At 44.2% G+C, this 18,257-nt stretch overlaps 1 protein-coding gene across 4 annotated transcripts in view; it reads right to left on the bottom strand.

The window, feature by feature from the left end:
• LOC115203262 (tyrosine-protein kinase CSK) overlaps nucleotides 1-17,712 on the bottom strand; it is a 40,768-nt gene extending 23,056 nt beyond the window's left edge. The window contains exons 1-2 of one of the 4 annotated variants that reach the window (XM_029767802.1): nucleotides 17,509-17,712; nucleotides 17,107-17,139 (exon numbers count right to left, since the gene is read on the bottom strand). The gene's annotated coding sequence lies outside the window, so the exon portion shown is untranslated. Of the gene's footprint in view, nucleotides 1-892; nucleotides 928-17,106; nucleotides 17,140-17,508 lie in introns of all 4 variants that reach the window. The other 3 variants (XM_029767801.1, XM_029767803.1, XM_029767800.1) reach the window with 3 other exon arrangements.
• Between the last annotated feature and the right edge of the window lie 545 nt (nucleotides 17,713-18,257).

Raw genomic sequence — 18,257 nt, 5'->3', positions numbered from 1 at the left:
TCAGTCAGGAAGTTAAAGCTTGGTCGCAAGTGGGTCTTCCAAATGGACAATGACCCCAAGCATACTTCCAAAGTTGTGGCAAAATGGCTTAAGGACAACAAAGTCAAGGTATTGGAGTGGCCATCACAAAGCCCTGACCTCAATCACATAGAACATTTGTGGGCAGAACTGAAAAAGCGTGTGTGAGCAAGGAGGTCTACAAACCTGACTCAGTTACACCAGCTCTGTCTGGAGGAATGGATCAAAATTCACCCAACTTATTGTGGGAAGCTTGTGGAAGGCTACCCGAAACGTTTGACCCAAGTTAAACAATTTAAAGGCAATGCTACAAAATACTAATTGAGTGTATGTAAACTTCTGACCCACTGGGAATGTGATGAAAGAAATAAAAGCTGAAAAAGATGTATTCTCTCTACTACTATTCTGACATTTCACATTCTTAAAATAAAGTAGTGATCCTAACTGACCTAAGACAGGGAATTTGTACTAGGATTAAATGTCAGGAATTGTGAAAAACAGAGTTTACATGTATTTGGCTAAAGTGTATGTAAACGTCTGACTACAACTATATAAAACAGCAAAATCATGTTTATGACTGCACTGGGCATTTAATACCTCCAATATAACACCATAAATTCTAAGGCTGGGAATTGCCAGGGAACTCACAATATTATCACGATACTTAGGTGCCGATGCGATATGTATTGCGATTCTATATGTATTGCAATTCAATTGTGCGATTTGATGTTCGAAACATATTGCTCACTGCTGCAGAGAAACAAGAGACCGCATGAGACAAAAGTTTGATCTGTCATGGAAATATAAGTGCTGAAAACATGTTGATTCCGCATTTTAAAATATTATGGAGAACAAGCCATAGGATTCAACATACCTGAGTTTGGCGGAGGTACAGCCGACTTGCTCTACCTTGCAAAAAAAATGATTTGTATTATTTATTTAGCCTAGGGTACACACACGGAGTCAAAGTATCAATATATCGTCCAAAATAATACTGTAACAAGCAGCTGTATATCAACCCGCCCCCCCATCACTAATATATTCCCCATCCTCTATTCCATTTGTAGAAAAACATGGTGTAGAGTGAGCGTGTCAGAAGGTCTCACAGGAATGACAGGTAGGCAGCAGTATGCACTTGAGTTCAGTACAGTATGTCATGCAGAAGAAATGGAGGGGGTTGATCTGAGTGAATGTGTAGCCTACTGACAGCACAGTCATAGAAGCTGCAGAGGAGCGCTGAGCAGACGAGAGACAGAGAGTCTATTGTGTTAGCAGCAGCAGAGCCGCAGCAGCAGAGCCGCAGCAGCAGAGCCGCAGCAGCAGAGCCGCAGCAGCAGAGCCGCAGCAGCAGCTCTCTTAGCTGTGGTCTCAATCTCAGCACATGCAGGCAATTTGCTAATCTCATTCTATTTATAGCCTCTGCATATCCAGGCAAAGTGAGACTGCATTCATTTTCATAATTGCATACATTAGGAGTGTGCGTACGTATGAGGGGATTCTCTCCGCCCACAGACTGTCAGAGATGCTAAAGGAAATTCTTCTGGGGAAGGTGGGCAGACAGCTGGAGGGGTGGGGGCTGGAACCCAGAGTTGTCAAGCAGCATGGAGGCAGAGGAGGAATGCACGCTAAGGAGAGGAGTGGGTGACAAAGGAGTTCCTTGAACAGAGACAAATCGAGGCAGAAGGAACTTGAGCCATGAAAGGGGATTTGGGAGGCTGAGAGTGTGAGAGCGAGTGAGAGCGAGAAATGACTGAGCTCGGTCCTGACAGCAGGGTACCGGCACTAGCAGCCAAATAGACTGCTGCAGTGTCTTAAACACGCAGAGAAGCAGTCTGCCTGCCTCAGTCAATGTGCCTCACTGCACAGCTCCCCACTCCGTCTACAGGAGAAGCCAGAGTAATAGGTGACAAAGAGCCTCATCACACACAGCAATGAGAGGGTTCAGCAGAGCAGGGTCCTGGTACAACAAAGCAAATCACTCATCTCCAACTGACAGACTGTGGCAGGGAAGAGTGAGGGAAGAAGAGTGACAGGAAATACAGAGGAGAGGGGGAGAGAAAAGAGGAAGTGAGGGAGACGAACAGAGAGATGAGAGGTTATGGGGTGAAGGGCTGTCCCGTGCTGCTGCGGTAAAGGCTTCAGGGCTGCAGTGACAGTGAGTCCTTTACATTTTAGTAATTTAGCAAAGGCTCTAATCCAGAGCGATTTACAGTAGTGAGTGCATACATTTTCATACTTTCCGTACTGGTCCCCTGTGAGAGTTGTTTCACTCTGACACCAAACATGAATAATGGAGCCACACCCCGTGGCCATCGGACCCTACTGTACACAAGCCAGCACTGCGAATAGTCACACAGCGCTAGCCTGTGAATAATGAATCCCTAAACAGACTTCCATTAGCACCCTCCACAGAGACTCACATGCACGCTAACAGAGTGGAATTGAATTCTCTTCCTCATATATCCTCTTTAAAAGACAGATTAGGCTCCTGATGAGATAAAAGGAAATTGTGGTAGGCTACAATACATCTAATATAAATCTTTGTGAGACAAAGATAATGTCAATAAAGATATTCAACAAATGAAAATCAGAATGAACAAACATGCTTCTTTGTAATGAAGGCAACACATTCTTGATAGGGAAATGAAAATGGTCATACAGTGAGGGAAAAAAGTATTTGATCCTCTGCTGATTTTGTACGTTTGCCCACTGACAAAGAAATTCTCAGTCTATAATTTTAATGGTAAGTTTATTTTAACAGTGAGAGACAGAATAACAAACAAAAAAAATCCAGAAAAACACATGTCAAAAATGTTAAAATGATTTGCATTTTATTGAGGGAAATAAGTATTTGACCCCTCTGTAAAACATGACTTAGTACTTGGGGGCAAAACCCTTGTTGGCAATCACAAAGGTCAGACGTTTCTTGTAGATGGCCACCAGGTTTGCACACATCTCAGGAGGGATTTTGTCCCACTCCTCTTTGCAGATCTTCTCCAAGTCATTAAGGTTTCGAGGCTGACGTTTGGCAACTCGAACCTTCAGCTCCCTCCACAGATTTTCTATGGGATTAAGGTCTGGAGACTGGCTAGGCCACTCCAAGACCTTAATGTGCTTCGTCTTGAACCACTCCTTTGTTGCCTTGGCCGTGTGTTTTGGGTCATTGTCATGCTGGAATACCCATCCACGACCCACTTTCAATGCCCTGGCTGAGGGAAGGAGGTTCTCACCCAAGATTTGACGGTACATGGCCCCGGCCATCGTCCCTTTGATGCGGTGAAGTTGTCCTGTCCCCTTAGCAGAAAAACACCCCCAAAGCATAATGTTTCCACCTCCATGTTTGACGGTGGGGATTGTGTTCTTGGGGTCATAGGCAGCATTCCTCCTCCTCCAAACACAGCGAGTTGAGTTGATGCCAAAGAGCTCCATTTTGGTCTCATCTGACCACAACACTTTTACCCAGTTGTCCTCTGAATCATTCAGATGTTCATTGGCAAACTTCAGACGGGCATGTATATGTGCTTTCTTGAGCAGGGGGACCTTGCGGGCGCTGCAGGATTTCAGTCCTTCACGGCGTAGTGTGTTACCAATAGTTTTCTTGGTGACTATGGTCCCAGCTGCCTTGAGATCATTGACAAGATCCTCCCGTGTAGTTCTGGGCTGATTCCTCACCGTTCTCATGATCATTGCAACTCCCCGAGGTGAGATCTTGCATGGAGCCCCAGGCCGAGGGATATTGACAGTTCTTTTGTGTTTCTTCCATTTGCGAATAAATCGCACCAACTGTTGTCACCTTCTCACCAAGCTGCTTGGCGATGGTCTTGTAGCCCATTCCAACCTTGTGTAGGTCTACAATCTTGTCCCTGACATCCTTGGAGAGCTCTTTGGTCTTGGCCATGGTGGAGAGTTTGGAATCTGATTGATTGATTGCTTCTGTGGACAGTGTCTTTTATACAGGCAACAAACTGAGATTAGGAGCACTCCTTTTAAGAGTGTGCTTCTAATCTCAGCTCGTTACCTGTATAAAAGACACCTGGGAGCCAGAAATCTTTCTGATTGAGAGGGGGTCAAATACTTATTTCCCTCATTAAAATGCAAACCAATTTATAACATTTTTGACATGCGTTTTTCTGGATTTTTTTGTTGTTATTCTGTCTCTCACTGTTCAAATAAACCTACCATTAAAATTATAGACTGATCATTTCTTTGTCAGTGGGCAAACATACAAAATCAGCAGGGGATCAAATACTTTTTACCCCCACTGTACGGTGCTGACATTAGGGTTTAATGAGGACAAGACTGCAAGTCCTCGAGCTCCAGGTCAGGACAGTGTGCTGAGTCTCCTCGTCTCTACATATGGCCTAGATTCACCCAGCCCACATCAAGTCACATCACACTCAACATAGTCACACAGCCAGAACGATATACCAGAACAGACACGGGAGCATCGTATGCTTTGGTATTCACTTCTTTTCTTAATACCGACTTTGTATGAGCGGAGCTGTGAAGAGCTCATCTCAGAGGCAAACCATTCATCATTATTGATATAAAGAATCCTTCTCTCAATGACATTATTATACCACATGGGGCTGCATGCAGTCTCCTCACACAGAGGTGCCAAGACGCCAAGCAATGTGTGAACAAGTCTTCATTTGAATCTCAAGCAACCAACATTAAGAAACACATTTAAGAATATTAGGGGGAAAAAAAGCAAGCCATCTTATCCTACACTCCCTGACTGTATTAGTGACTTGAGTGGCAGGCAGAATTGATCCCATTAAAAGAGGGATAGGCTACATGAGATTCCCCAGGCTGAGAAATGGAGTGTGTGCTGCACTGTGAGGCCTCTTTATGTCTGACCTGCATAAGAGGCCATCAGAAGGTGTGTGAAAATCTGAGATCATAAGCCTAGTGAGAGATGCTTAGAGAGGATTTCTGCAAAGTAACCTGCAAATGTTTGCAGAGGCAGCAGTTGCAGGCAGCCCTGTGGAACAGAGAGCATAGAGACAAGGCCAACAGGTTGTTTATGACTGTACAATAGCCTCACATACTGTGGGTGATGATAACCTCATGCACAAACACTGGTCCAGACTTAACATAAATACAGGCCATTGGCATTTCCATGTCTACAATGGAACCATAGCTAGACTGTTATGTGCTTTGCAATGCATGACAGCTCAAGACAAAGCATTGCACTGCGGTTAAATGAAAAAAAAAACATAATTCACACATGGTTGGCTGATTTTTTTATTTAACCTTTATTTATCTATGCAAGTAAGTTAAGAACAAATTCTTAGATGTTACTGTGAGTGTAGCGAAATGCTTATGCTTCTAGATCCGACAGTGCAGCAGTATCTAACATGTAATATCAACAATTCCACAACAAAACCTAACACACAATCTAGTAAAGGAATGGGATAAGAAAATATAAATATATGGATGAGCAGTGAGAGGCTAAGATGCAATAGATCGTGTAGGATGCAGGTACACACAACAGATGAGTAATGTGAGATATGTAAACATTCTTAAAAGTGTCATTAAAGTGACTAGTGTTCCATTTACTAAAAAGTGGCCAATGATATCAAGTCTGAAAGTAGGCAGCCGCCTCACTGTGCTTGACGGCTGTTTAACAATCTGATGGCCTTGAGATGGATTGAAAAACAGCTTCTATCTGTCCCAGCTTTGATGCACCTGTACTGACCTCACCTTCTGGATGGAAGAGGGGTGAACAGGCAGTGGCTTGGGTAGTTATTGTCCTTGATGATCTTTTTTGCCTTCCTGTGATGTTGGGTGTTGTAGGTATCCTGGAGGGCAGGTAGTTTGCCCCCGGTGATGCATTGTGCAGACCGCACCACCCTCTGGAGAGGCATGCGTTTGTGGGCGATGCAGTTTGCCGTACCAGGCGGTGATACAGCCCGACAGGATGCTCTCGATTGTGCATCTGTAAAAGTGAATGAGGGTTTTCGATGACAAGCCAAATTTGTTCAGCCTCCTGAGATTTAAAACGCGCTGTTGTGCCTTCTACACCACAGTGTCTGTGTGGGTGGACCATTTCAGTTTGTCAGTGATGTATATGCTGAGGAACTTAAAACTTTCCACCTTCTCCACTACTGTCCCGCCGATGTGGATAGGGGGATGCTCCCTTTGCGGTTTCCTGAAGTCCATGATTATCTCTTTTGTTTTGCTGACACCGCACTGAGAGCCCTCACCTCCTCCCTGTAGGCTGTCTTGTCGTTGTTGGTAATTAAGACTACTGTCGTCCGCAAACTTGGTGATTGAGTTGGAGGCGTGCATGGCCACACAGTCGTGGGTGTACAGGGAATACAGGAGGGGGCTGAGAACGCACCCTTGTGGGACCCCAGTGTTGAGGATCAGCGGAGCGGAGATGTTGTTTCCTACCTTCACCACCTTGGGACGGCCCGTCAGGAAGTCCAGAACCCAGTTGCACAGGGCGGGGTCAAGACCCAGGGTCTCAAGCTTAATGACGAGTTTGGAGGGTACTATGGTGTTGAATGCTGAGCTGTAGTCAATCAACAGCATTCTTACATAGATATTCCTCATCCAGATGGGATAGGGCAGTGTGATGGCAATTGCATTGTCTGTGGACCGATTGGGGCAGTAAGCAAATTGAAGTGGGTCTAGGGTAAAAACCCAACAAAAAGAGAATTTCTTTCCATACGTCTACGGATGAGACAGTCACACTTCATATACAATGTAGGCCATAGGACGGTAGCTAGTTAAGTCCACAGACAATGAACAACACACTACCAACTTCCGCCAAGCTAGCTAACCACTGTTGCTAAACTCAGCAAAAAAAATAAAAAAATCCTCTCACTGTCAACTGCGTTTATTTTCAGCAAACTTAAACATGTGTAAATATTTGTATGACCATAACAAAATTCAACAACTGAGACAAAGTGAACAAGTTCCACAGACATGGGACTAACAGAAATGGAATAATGTGCCCCTGAACAAAGGGGGGGGGGGCAAAATCAAAAGTAGCAGTCAGTATCTGGTCTGGCCACCAGCTGCATTAAGAACTGCAGTGCATCTCCTCCCATGTTAGCCCACTCTTCCACCAAGGTACCTACCTGCAAGTTCCCAGACATTTCTGGGGGGGGGGGGGGGACGACGACGACGACATGGGAGATGCACTGCAGTTCTTAACCTCTCTGGGTTAATCCCGCGCCACGGGATTCAACAGCCAGTTGAATCCTGTGGCGCATTATTCAAATACCTTAGAAATGCTATTACTTCAATTTCTCAAACATATGACTATTTTACAGCATTTTAAAGACAAGACTCTCGTTAATCTAACCACACTGTCCGATTTCAAAAAGGCTTTACAACGAAAGCAAAACATTAGATTATGTCAGCAGAGTACCCAGCCAGAAATAATCAGACACCCATTTTTCAAGCTAGCATATAATGTCACATAAACCCAAACCACAGCTAAATGCAGCACTAACCTTTGATGATCATCAGATGACAATCTTAGGACATTATGTTATACAATACATGCATGTCTGTTCAATCAAGTTCATATTTATATCAAAAAACAGCTTTTTACATTAGCAGGTGACTAGCATGTGACTAGCATTCCCACCGAACACTTCCGGTGAATTTACTAAATTACTCACGATAAACGTTCACAAAAAACATAAATTATTTTAAGAATTATAGATACAGAACTCCTCTATGCACTCGCTATGTCCGATTTTAAAATAGCTTTTCGGTGAAAGCACATTTTGCAATATTCTAAGTAGATAGCCCGGCATCACAGGGCTAGCTATTTAGACACCCAGCAAGTTTAGCATTCACCAAAGTCAGATTTACTATAAGAAAAATGTTATTACCTTTGCTGTCTTCATCAGAATGCACTCCCAGGACTTCTACTTCAATAACAAATGTTGGTTTGGTCCCAAATAATCCATTGTTATATCCAAATAGCGGTGTTTTGTTCGTGCGTTCAAGACACTATCCGAAAGGGTAAATAAGGGTTACGAGCATGGCGCATTTCGTGACAAAAAAAATTCTAAATATTCCATTACCGTACTTCGAAGCATGTCAACCGCTGTTTAAAATCAATTTTTATGCCACTTTTCTCGTAAAAAAGCGATAATATTCCGACCGGCAAAGCCTGTTTACATTCAACGAGAGAAAGTAAAAGCATGGGATCCCCTCGTGCACGAGCCTTAGTCTGACGGCCCTCTGATCGGCCACTTTCCAAACACGATAATGTGTTTCAGCCTGGGGCTGCCTCGATATCGTTCAGCTTTTTCCCGGGTTCTGAGAGCCTATGGGAGCCGTAGGAAGTGTCACGTTACAGCAAAGATCCTCAGTCTTCAATAAAAAAAGAGCCAAGATTAACAAGAATTTATCAGACAGGCCACTTCCTGTTCAGAATCTTCTCAGGTTTTTGCCTGCCATATGAGTTCTGTTATACTCACAGACACCATTCAAACAGTTTTAGAAACTTTAGGGTGTTTTCTATCCAAAGCCAATAATTATATGCATATTCTAGTTACTGGGCAGGAGTAGTAACCAGATTAAATCGGGTACGTTTTTTATCCGGCCGTGTAAATACTGCCCCCTAGCCCTAACAGGTTAATGCAGCTGGTGGCCAGACCGGATACTGACTGAGATCCGGGCTCTTCGCTGGCCATGGCAGAACACTGACATTCCTGTCTTGCAGGAAATCAGCCAAACTGCTCATTCTGTGCGTGGTGGCATTGTCATGCTGGAGGGTCATGTCAGGATGAGCCTGCAGGAAGGGTACCACATGAGGGGGGAGGATGTCTTCCCTGTAATTCACAGCATTGAGATTGCCTGCAATGATAACAAGCTCAGTCCGATGATGCTGTGACACCACCCCAGACCATAACGGACGCTACACCTCCAAATTGATCCCGCGCCAGAGTACAGGCCTCGGTGTAACGCGCATTCCTTTGACAATAAACACGAATCCGACCATCACCCTTGGTGAGACAAAACCGCGACTCGTTAGTGAAAAGCACTTTTTGCCAGTCCTGTCTGGTCCAGCGACGGTGGGTTTGTGCCCATAGGCGACGTTGTTGCCGGTGATGTCTGGTGAGGACCTGCCTTACAACAGGCCTACAAGCCCTCAGTCCAGCCACTCTCAGCTTACTGCGGACAGTCTGAACACTGATGCACACTCATTAATTATTTATGGTTCATTGAACAAGCATGTGTTTAAACCCTTCACAATGAAGATTATTTATTTGGATTTTTATGAATTGTCTTTGAAAGACAGGGTCATTTTTTTTTTTTTTTGAGTTTAGTATTGACAACTCACAATGGATTAGCTAGTTTCCATTAAACAGCTGCCCGTGTTAACTAGATAAGGACACTGCACTGATGTGATAGCTAGTGAATATGCTAACATTAGATAGCAAAACATTTGGCTATGGGCTGGCACTGGCAGTATGGGATTATGAAGAGTGAATGAAATTGTTTCTTCATCATCTTGCTAGGTAGTTATCTAGCTGTGGTCATGTGGCTAGTATCAACAAGGGATTTTTACAAAAAAAAGCAACATTAGCGCAGAGCTTGGAATCTAGACCATAAGCACAGATAGGCATTGCCAAACAATGCTACTGCAACCTTCTGGTTTGGAATATTTTAAGGCCGAGTGGCTGACGAATTCCAAGGTCTTTGCTGTGTGAACACACAAAAAAAAGGGATTGACCGCCGACACTCTGTTCAGAGATGCTAAGTACAGTGAGGGAAAAAAGTATTTGATCCCCTGCTGATTTTGTACGTTTGCCCACTGACAAAGAAATGATCAGTCTATAATTTTAATTGTAGGTTTATTTGAACAGTGAGAGACAGAATAACAAAAAAGTCCAGAAAAACACATGTCAAAATGTTATAAATTGATTTGCATTTTAATGAAGGAAATAAGTATTTGACCCCTCTGCAAAACATGACTTAGTACTTGGTGACAAAACCCTTGTTGGCAATCAGAGGTCAGACGTTTCTTGTAGTTGGCCACCAGGTCTGCACACATCTCAGGAGGGATTTTGTCCCACTCCCCTTTGCAGATCTTCTCCAAGTTATTAAGGTTGAGGCTGACGTTTGGCAACTCGAACCTTCAGCTCTCTCCACAGATTTGCTATGGGATTAAGGTCTGGAGACTGGCTAGGCCACTCCAGGAACTTAATGTGCTTCTTCTTGAGCCACTCCTTTGTTGCCTTTGCCGTGTGTTTTGGGTCATTGTCATGCTGGAATACCCATCCACGACCCATTTTCAATGCCCTGGCTGAGGGAAGGAGGTTCTCACCCATGATTTGACGCTACATGGCCCCGTCCATCGTCCCTTTGATGCGGTGAAGTTGTCCTGTCCCCTTAGCAGAAAAACACCCCCAAAGCATAATGTTTCCACCTCCATGTTTGACGGTAGGGATTGTGTTCTTGGGGTCATAGGCAGCATTCCTCCTCCTCCAAACACGGCGAGTTGAGTTGATGCCAAAGAGCTCCATTTTGGTCTCATCTGACCACAACACTCTCACCAGTTGTCCTCTGAATCTTTCAGATTGTTCATTGGTAAACTTCAGACGGGCATGTATATGTATTCTTGAGCAAGGGGACCTACAGGCGCTGCAGGATTTCAGTCCTTCACGGCGTAGTGTGTCACCAATAGTTTTCTTGGTGACTATGGTCCCAGCTGCCTTGAGATCATTGACAAGATCCTCCCGTGTAGTTCTGGGCTGATTCCTCACCGTCCTCATGATCATTGCAACTCCCCGAGGTGAGATCTTGCATGGAGCCCCAGGCCGAGGGACAGTTCTTTTGTGTTTCTTCCATTTGCGAATAATCGCACCAACTGTTGTCACCTTCTCACCAAGCTGCTTGGCGATGGTCTTGTAGCCCATTCCAACCTTGTGTAGGTCTACAATCTTGTCCCTGACATCCTTGGAGAGCTCTTTGGTCTTGGCCATGGTGGAGAGTTTGGAATCTGATTGATTGCTCCTGTGGACAGGTGTCTTTTATACAGGTAACAAACTGAGATTAGAAGCACTCCCTTTAAGAGTGTGCTCCTAATCTCAGCTCGTTACCTGTATAAAAGACACCTGGGAGCCAGAAATCTTTCTGTTTGAGAGGGGGTCAAATACTTATTTCCCCTCATTAAAATGCAAATCAATTTATAACATTGTTGACATGCATTTTTCTGGATTTTTTAATTGTTATTCTGTCTCTCACTGTTCAAATAAACCTATCATTAAAATTATAGACTGATCATTTTTGTCAGTGGGCAAACGTACAAAATCAGCAGGGGATCAAATATTTTTTCCCCTCACTGTACTGTCGGCAGGCAAACGTTTACCAATCCTACAGGTGTCTGAGCTTTAACATTTACCCAAACTCTACCTGAGTCCCTGCCTCACCACAATGAGGTTAATGCTGTATAACCAACCAACCAACCAACATCTACCAGGGTCATAACACGCAGAATGACTGTCTGACACATTACATCTCCCAGAGGAGTTGGTTGGGGAGAAACTGGCAACGGCAGGGGTTTATTTCCCCCAAAGCCGACCCTGATATAGTAACGCAAAGGCCTGGAGAGATGCAGCAGCTAGGCCGCCTGTCAGCAGAATGCTGTGTGTGTGTGTAAATAGCAGAGCAGCACTGTTCAAACTGGACATCAGCTCTCCACCCCAGCTAGGTGGCCTGTCCAATACCAGACATAAACCACTACAAGAGCAGTGTCTGACAATCAACTCATTTCCTGAAGCTATTTTTTAATTTTTTTTAGACACAGGAAACCAAATTAGCATACTCAAAATTGAAGACGTTCCAGGAGTTGCGTTTGAAGTAGTAACAATTACTGCAAATAGTAATTATAGCTATTTATGCAGTGTTAATGACACTGCTAGTTGACACACTCAATACCCCAGTCAAGGACTGAAGAGAGCTTTGAGAGAATTAAACTAGTGCTGCTTGTCTTAGTAATAAGGGTGATAATACAACATGGCTGTACAGTGGAAGGTTTTCACAGAGAACATGACCAGCACCCAACCATAGCAGAGTAGTCTGAAAGACTGCAGACAAGCACATCACTAATCATGCTCAGACTACCAGAGCAATGGTCCTCCTTTTGTATTAATCAATAGCTGATGCAAGTTCTCCTTGTTTTCCCAGAAACCATTCTCATGTTTGAGCTCTTGTCTTGGTTCATGCTGATTGGCCAGCTAGCCCTTGGATGAGGGCTGCCTTTGGCCTGATTGGACTGCTGTTGAGTCAAACGTGCTACATCAAGGTCAGAGGTGACTTTGTAAGCTGATAAAATCCTTATTGAAATCATATCAGGACAAATAGGCCTATCTGCTTTCAGGAAGTAAACCTAGCCTGTAACCTGCATTATTATCAAAGAGCTCAAAGATGGTGTCAAGTAAAACTATTAAAAGATTTCATAAATCTAGACTTTTATAAGTGTCTACTGATCCATTGTTGAGAATTCCTCTGTCTTTGATGCTGGTTGTTATTGGAAGTTAGCTTGTACAAGTTGGCCTGAAATCCACCAAACAGCAGATGAAAGTAGGAGATGGCTTCCCCACTGAGACAGATGTATCATCTAGGACTTATCCCATGTTCCATACAAACAGGTCAGTCTGTCAACAACAACAGTATCGTTAGGCTATATGAGTCTACCCCCCACGGCCCCACCTGTTATATAACCACCAACATATTCTCTCCCTTTCATCGTGGGCTCCTAAAATCCAAAGTTACACATCTACCAAAGTTACCATCTACCTGCTCCTAGGGAAGTGCGGGGAAAGCAGGGGAAACCCCAGGCTAAAATACAGGACAGGCAAGCAGCATACATCTCTTCCCTGCAGTGACTCCACACACTTCCTGCTAGCTTGGTGACCACAGGGCCAGAACAACCTCAACCCTGTGTGGACAAGACAATGAGGGTCACTTATTAATACCACATCCCCAACAGAAATATGACTAAAAGAGGCAAAGCCCCCTCAGACCACAGCAATTTGACAAAACACTCAATATGGCTGACGTGCAGGCTAGGCCGAGCTACTGATAACATTTCAGTGATATGCCCGCTCCCAGATCAAATGCCACGATCAGAGTCCATGATGCCAAACAAGGGTCAGCCATCATCCTCATCAGTCAGGTTAGTCAGCCATCATCCTCATCAGTTTGTCAGTCAGGTTAGTCAGCCATCATCCTCATCAGTTTAACAGCCAGTCAGGTTAGTCAGCCATCATCTTCATCAGTTTAACAGTCAGTCAGGTTAGTCAGCCACAGCCAGCCCAGTACGTAACAACAAAGAGTCTTGATGTGAGCCCTTCTGCATGGCTCCATCTGGAGGAGGAAGTGACCTTACGTTCCCATCGGGTCAACTTTTATCTTTTGCTCATTAATTCAAATCAGCTCCCACAAACACAAAACCCTGACTGATGCCTTCCAAAGCCCAACATTTGAATAATTAAGTGGCCACCTGACAGTTCACACAATAGGGGGTTGCAATGGTTTTCTAAAACAGGTTTGTGTCTTAAAACAGGTTGGAATCATAGGAGAGAGAGGCAACAAGGGATAGATGGCATTCAGAGACTGAACTTCAATCACCTCTCCTATAAATCTGTCAACTATATTGAGCTGTAGAATGTCTCTCAGTGCCGTCTTTAAATCATCACTTCCTGTTGAGAGTGATTACTGAGATAAAAAAAGGTTTGGGTTGCAGCAGGTCTTATATGGCAGGCAGCGCTGCTGTCTGCTTGTCAAGTTAACTACCCTCACCTCTGGGGGCATTCTCCCCATGTCACCCTTTCTCAGTGACATACACACAGCGGTTGACCTGGGAAGGCAACAGTTACTGAAAGTAGTGGTGTGAATGTGATTCTTAGTCAGTGTACCTGTGAGTGTCTTAAAACGATAACCACAATCTACCAAAATCTGTGTAGGACCTTTCATAGAAGTAAAGAAGATGTGTGCTTTTACACACCAATGCAAAAACTCAATTACACAAATAGCACCTTAAGCAGTTATTCTAATCTGGGTTTAGGGTCAGATTGGTGTAAAATGATTCTCAGCAGGGAGTGAGTGTCTCACTGGGTCTCAGTGTGTGTGTGTGTGTGTGTGTGGCCAGCGGCTGTGCTCTCCTTAGAAGTGTGAGGGTCCCTGTGGCTGTCCAGCAGGCCCAGTAGCAGGAGATCCATGCCCATCTCAAGGAGCAGCCTGCCTTGCCAGCCGCTGCCCAGATGGAGATGCTAGCCCACTGTGTTTGTGCCTCAGACCGCCACCACAACGCCCCCATTCTGCTGGGCGGTAGGCAGGGCCGGAGGGGTCCGGCCCTCCCTGTGGGCCCCAACACAACACTGCTCCTTCCTTCCACAGCTGCTGAACAGAGAGAAGGAGACATAGGAGCAACAGAGGAAGAGAGAGCAGGGCTAATATGGCTCTCTGCCACCTCCACTCCCATGTTACATAGAGACCACAGTGCCAGGGTTGTTTTAATGACATAGAATAATACGAAGCTGAACGACTACAAGGCCAGCCTCTGAAATCTGCACACTGACTGCAGTGTGTAAAAATAATTATAGTGCATTGTAGTACACTTCTGGTGGTGCTACTAAAACATGTATGACATGGTTCTGATTGGATAACTTAAATTGATCCTAGCATGATCCACCACATACAGAAGCCAGGGGTCAGAGTGCATGTCAACAAACACCATCTAGGCCTCGGCTACTTCTCTCGCCATCTTACTGCTAGATATTCAAGAAACAGAATGTAACTCAAATTCATGCCCCTGAAGTGCCTTGTTGGATGAAAGAGCAGGGGGTGTGGGCCAATTTCTTTCCTTCCCGGCCCCTAACAACCCGCACAGGCACCGCTCAGACACAAACAACTAACCAACTCATTCATCTCAAAACGGCATTGCTCCTCAAAAAATAACTTTGGCAAGCCAGCTTAAACTGACTGAGGTTGATGGAGATAAAAGGGAATAAAAACATCTAGGTACGCTAGTCTAGTGCCCACCAGATCATCTTAATGCCACTTTCAATTGAGGATTACACAAATCTACAAAACAAAAACCAACATGCATTTCAGAGAATTAAAAAATAATAATAATAATAATAACATTTGGGAGGAGAAAAAAAATAAATAGAATGTGGCAATTGTTTAAAGGTCAGGGTCCTTGGCCTGTTGGCCAGGCTTAAGATGTCTAATGAGAGAGTGTGCAGCAGACAGAGCAGCAGCAGCCATTACCTCCCTTCCTGCTGAGTGTGTAAGCTGAGCTCTGAGATACTAAATACTTCATAGAGACAAGGGAGAGCAGAAATGAGCTTCAACTGACACCTCTAGTCTTCTTCAGTCTGCCCTGCTCAGTGGCTAATGCAATCTACAGTCAGTCAATCAATACTGCAGTGAGCTATTGACAAAGAGCAGAGTATTGTATTGGTGGTTAGTGTGGTCGATGGATTCCGTACCTGCATGGGTCTGCTTCAGTAGATGGGGTCTGTCCCTATCTCACTATCAAAGCAAGGTGCATGAACACTGGAGCGAAGTGAAAGACAGACTGGTTGGTTGTTTAGGAACAAAACCCGAGGCGTGCTCAACGATGGAGCCAAACAGACAGGGTTGGCTTAGATTGTATACAACGTGTATATTTTGTGTCCAATGTTTATAAAATAATGACACAATGAGCACTTGTCTCAAATACATTGCTAATTGCTCGGTTAACTAGCTAGAGAATTTCAGCCATATTAGCACCGACATAAAATCAGTTAAAACACCTCAAAACAAAGACATGGGATCAATAAGATGAAATGAGCCACTTACAATTCCCATATGGTCATTTCTTGTCATTCTTGCAAGCAATCTGGCCATCCATAATCACAACACGCTGACTTTGACTCATGGAAGCATGCACATCGTTTTCATGACGTTGTCAGCTAACCTATCTATTCTGCAACTCTGGGTAGCACAATGGAAGTTTGCTTGCAAACTTTTTAAACAATGCCTTTCGACAACTGCCTTCATCAGGGTATCAGTAGATGGCCTGCTTGGCTTTACAGATAGACAGGGCTGTCTTCATCTCTTCACTCACTGCATACCAATTCTACAGCCTACCCTTATGCCCTAAGTGCACACTTGTTCACTTACCTTGAGGAGCGGAGTGCACAAGAGCACACTTTGGGATAATTGGGACGCAAACACTCTCAGCCTCCATGCATCAGGTGGACACCCCAACAAGCCAACAGAAGGCCCAGCTCAGACAACATACAGATCCCAAACATGTTGCAGTCTGGTTTCCAGATACCTTGGAGGATAATGAATGCCAGGATCATCTCCTCCCACCATCTTGATAACAGATTTCTCTCTAATGGAAGACCCAAAGCTACAGTAGCATGCTACATTACACTTAATAACCAGATAGTGAAGATGGGGCATTTGTTAGGCAGAGAAGTGATTTTGTGAATTACTCCTCTGTGATGCCCAAATTGTTCATGTGACCGCCCATGACCCCTAAAAAGTAGACCAAATATTTCACACTGCATTCATTATAGGCTTTTGATGCCTGTTTCTTTAAAATGTAACTGACAGCACATCATGCCAAGACCAACGAGATTCTGGTGCTCTGTGACATTCACAATATTATACTTCCAATGGCATGTAAGCCTATTGCCTAACTAATGCCACAAGAAGAGACAACCAAAACAACTGGACATAACCAAATGCTATAGCTGCTGATTATCGCTACGGCTCATAATGACAAAGGCAAGGTTGTAGCGAAGTGTGGCACAACAATGAGTTGAGGCTACATGGTTTCAGACAGGCATGCCACAGCACACGATAACATGGGGTTACATTGCAACATTTAGGGACAACAATGTTACAAAACATGTGTAGATAAGGGATTGATTACCACAACATCCTAAATCACAACAATGGACAAATCACAAATTGACAGATATTAGTTTGGAACACAGAACCAGTCACCCACAACTGTGTAAATAGATTGAGCTGTGCACGAGTCCAGGCGATTAACAATATAATTCAGACATGCAGTAACACTTTGCCTTGCGGACAGTAACATACCCACTTCCTGTCTTGCTTCTCGTTATTGCTGAGCTGTCAGCGACCACAAGACAGAAAACGCAGACAAACTACCCGTCAAATAACCCGTTGGTTCCATCAATTGGCTGACCCTCCTCGTCCCGGCACCAGTCAGTCAATGCGACTGATGGAAGGAACGCGGAGGTCGCTAATGTAGCTAGCTAATAGCACCGGTTAAATGGGTGGAGCCGTTTGTTGAGCCATTAAAAACAACTTGGAATTATATTAAGCTAATAGATGTAGTTATAATGGCGGTAAGAAAGTAATTACAAAAATACAAAACCGCCTAATTTGACATTTTTTCTAATTATTGGGAAGCTTTCCGGGCTGAGATGGTATTGCAGCACAGCGATAGAGACACTGCTTGAGTGTACAACAACTCACCGTAAGCTATCGCTTTATGTTGACCAGATGTCTTTACAACTTAACGCGGCAGGCCATGAAGATGTATGTTATTGCGAGCATCCAGTTTATCTGAAGTAAAAAGATGAATATCCCAATTTGACGCTCGCTCTATGAGGAGATCGCACAGGCCTCATAAATGAAATGGATGGTCTCCCCCTCCTTCCTTCCTTCCTTCCAACCAGCAGCAGCAGTACGCATGCGCTCATTTATTGGCAGCAACACACAAGGGAATTTCAGCTGACTGAAGAAGTGTGAGCTGTGAGCACGACCTTGTGGTCAAACCAGTCATGTGGAAGCAAAAATAATATCTCCAACAGAATGCGGCCAAGTTGCAGTTTGCAGGAAAAAGATATCGAGAGAAGAATACCTAATGTTATGGTCCTCCACTACTGATATGTCATTAACTCTGTGTTGTTGTTTTTTACCATGTGAATGAAATGCTTGATCTTCTCCAAGGCAGTATCAATTCTGATGACTTTCGCCACCTATTGCATGCATTCATCTCAAAGCTGCCAGCACTAAGCATAATTAAAATTGGCTGGGTTTCCCATTAGAAATGTAAAAAGAGAAACCGAGGCAAACTTTTGACATCGCCCAATCACCCCAGCACAGCACATAGGCTACCTTGTAGCTTCCTCAGGTTGTGGCTACATAGAACCATCTGGTGGACAACCTGTGAAAATGCATCCTCAGTACTCCACCATACAAATAATGTGTGAACACAAACA

The sequence above is a fragment of the Salmo trutta genome, chromosome 12 (genome assembly GCF_901001165.1).
Source record: "Salmo trutta chromosome 12, fSalTru1.1, whole genome shotgun sequence".
NCBI lineage: Eukaryota > Metazoa > Chordata > Actinopteri > Salmoniformes > Salmonidae > Salmo > Salmo trutta.
Note: the sequence above shows the minus strand (reverse complement) of the source record. Positions and strands in the feature narration are given on the sequence as shown.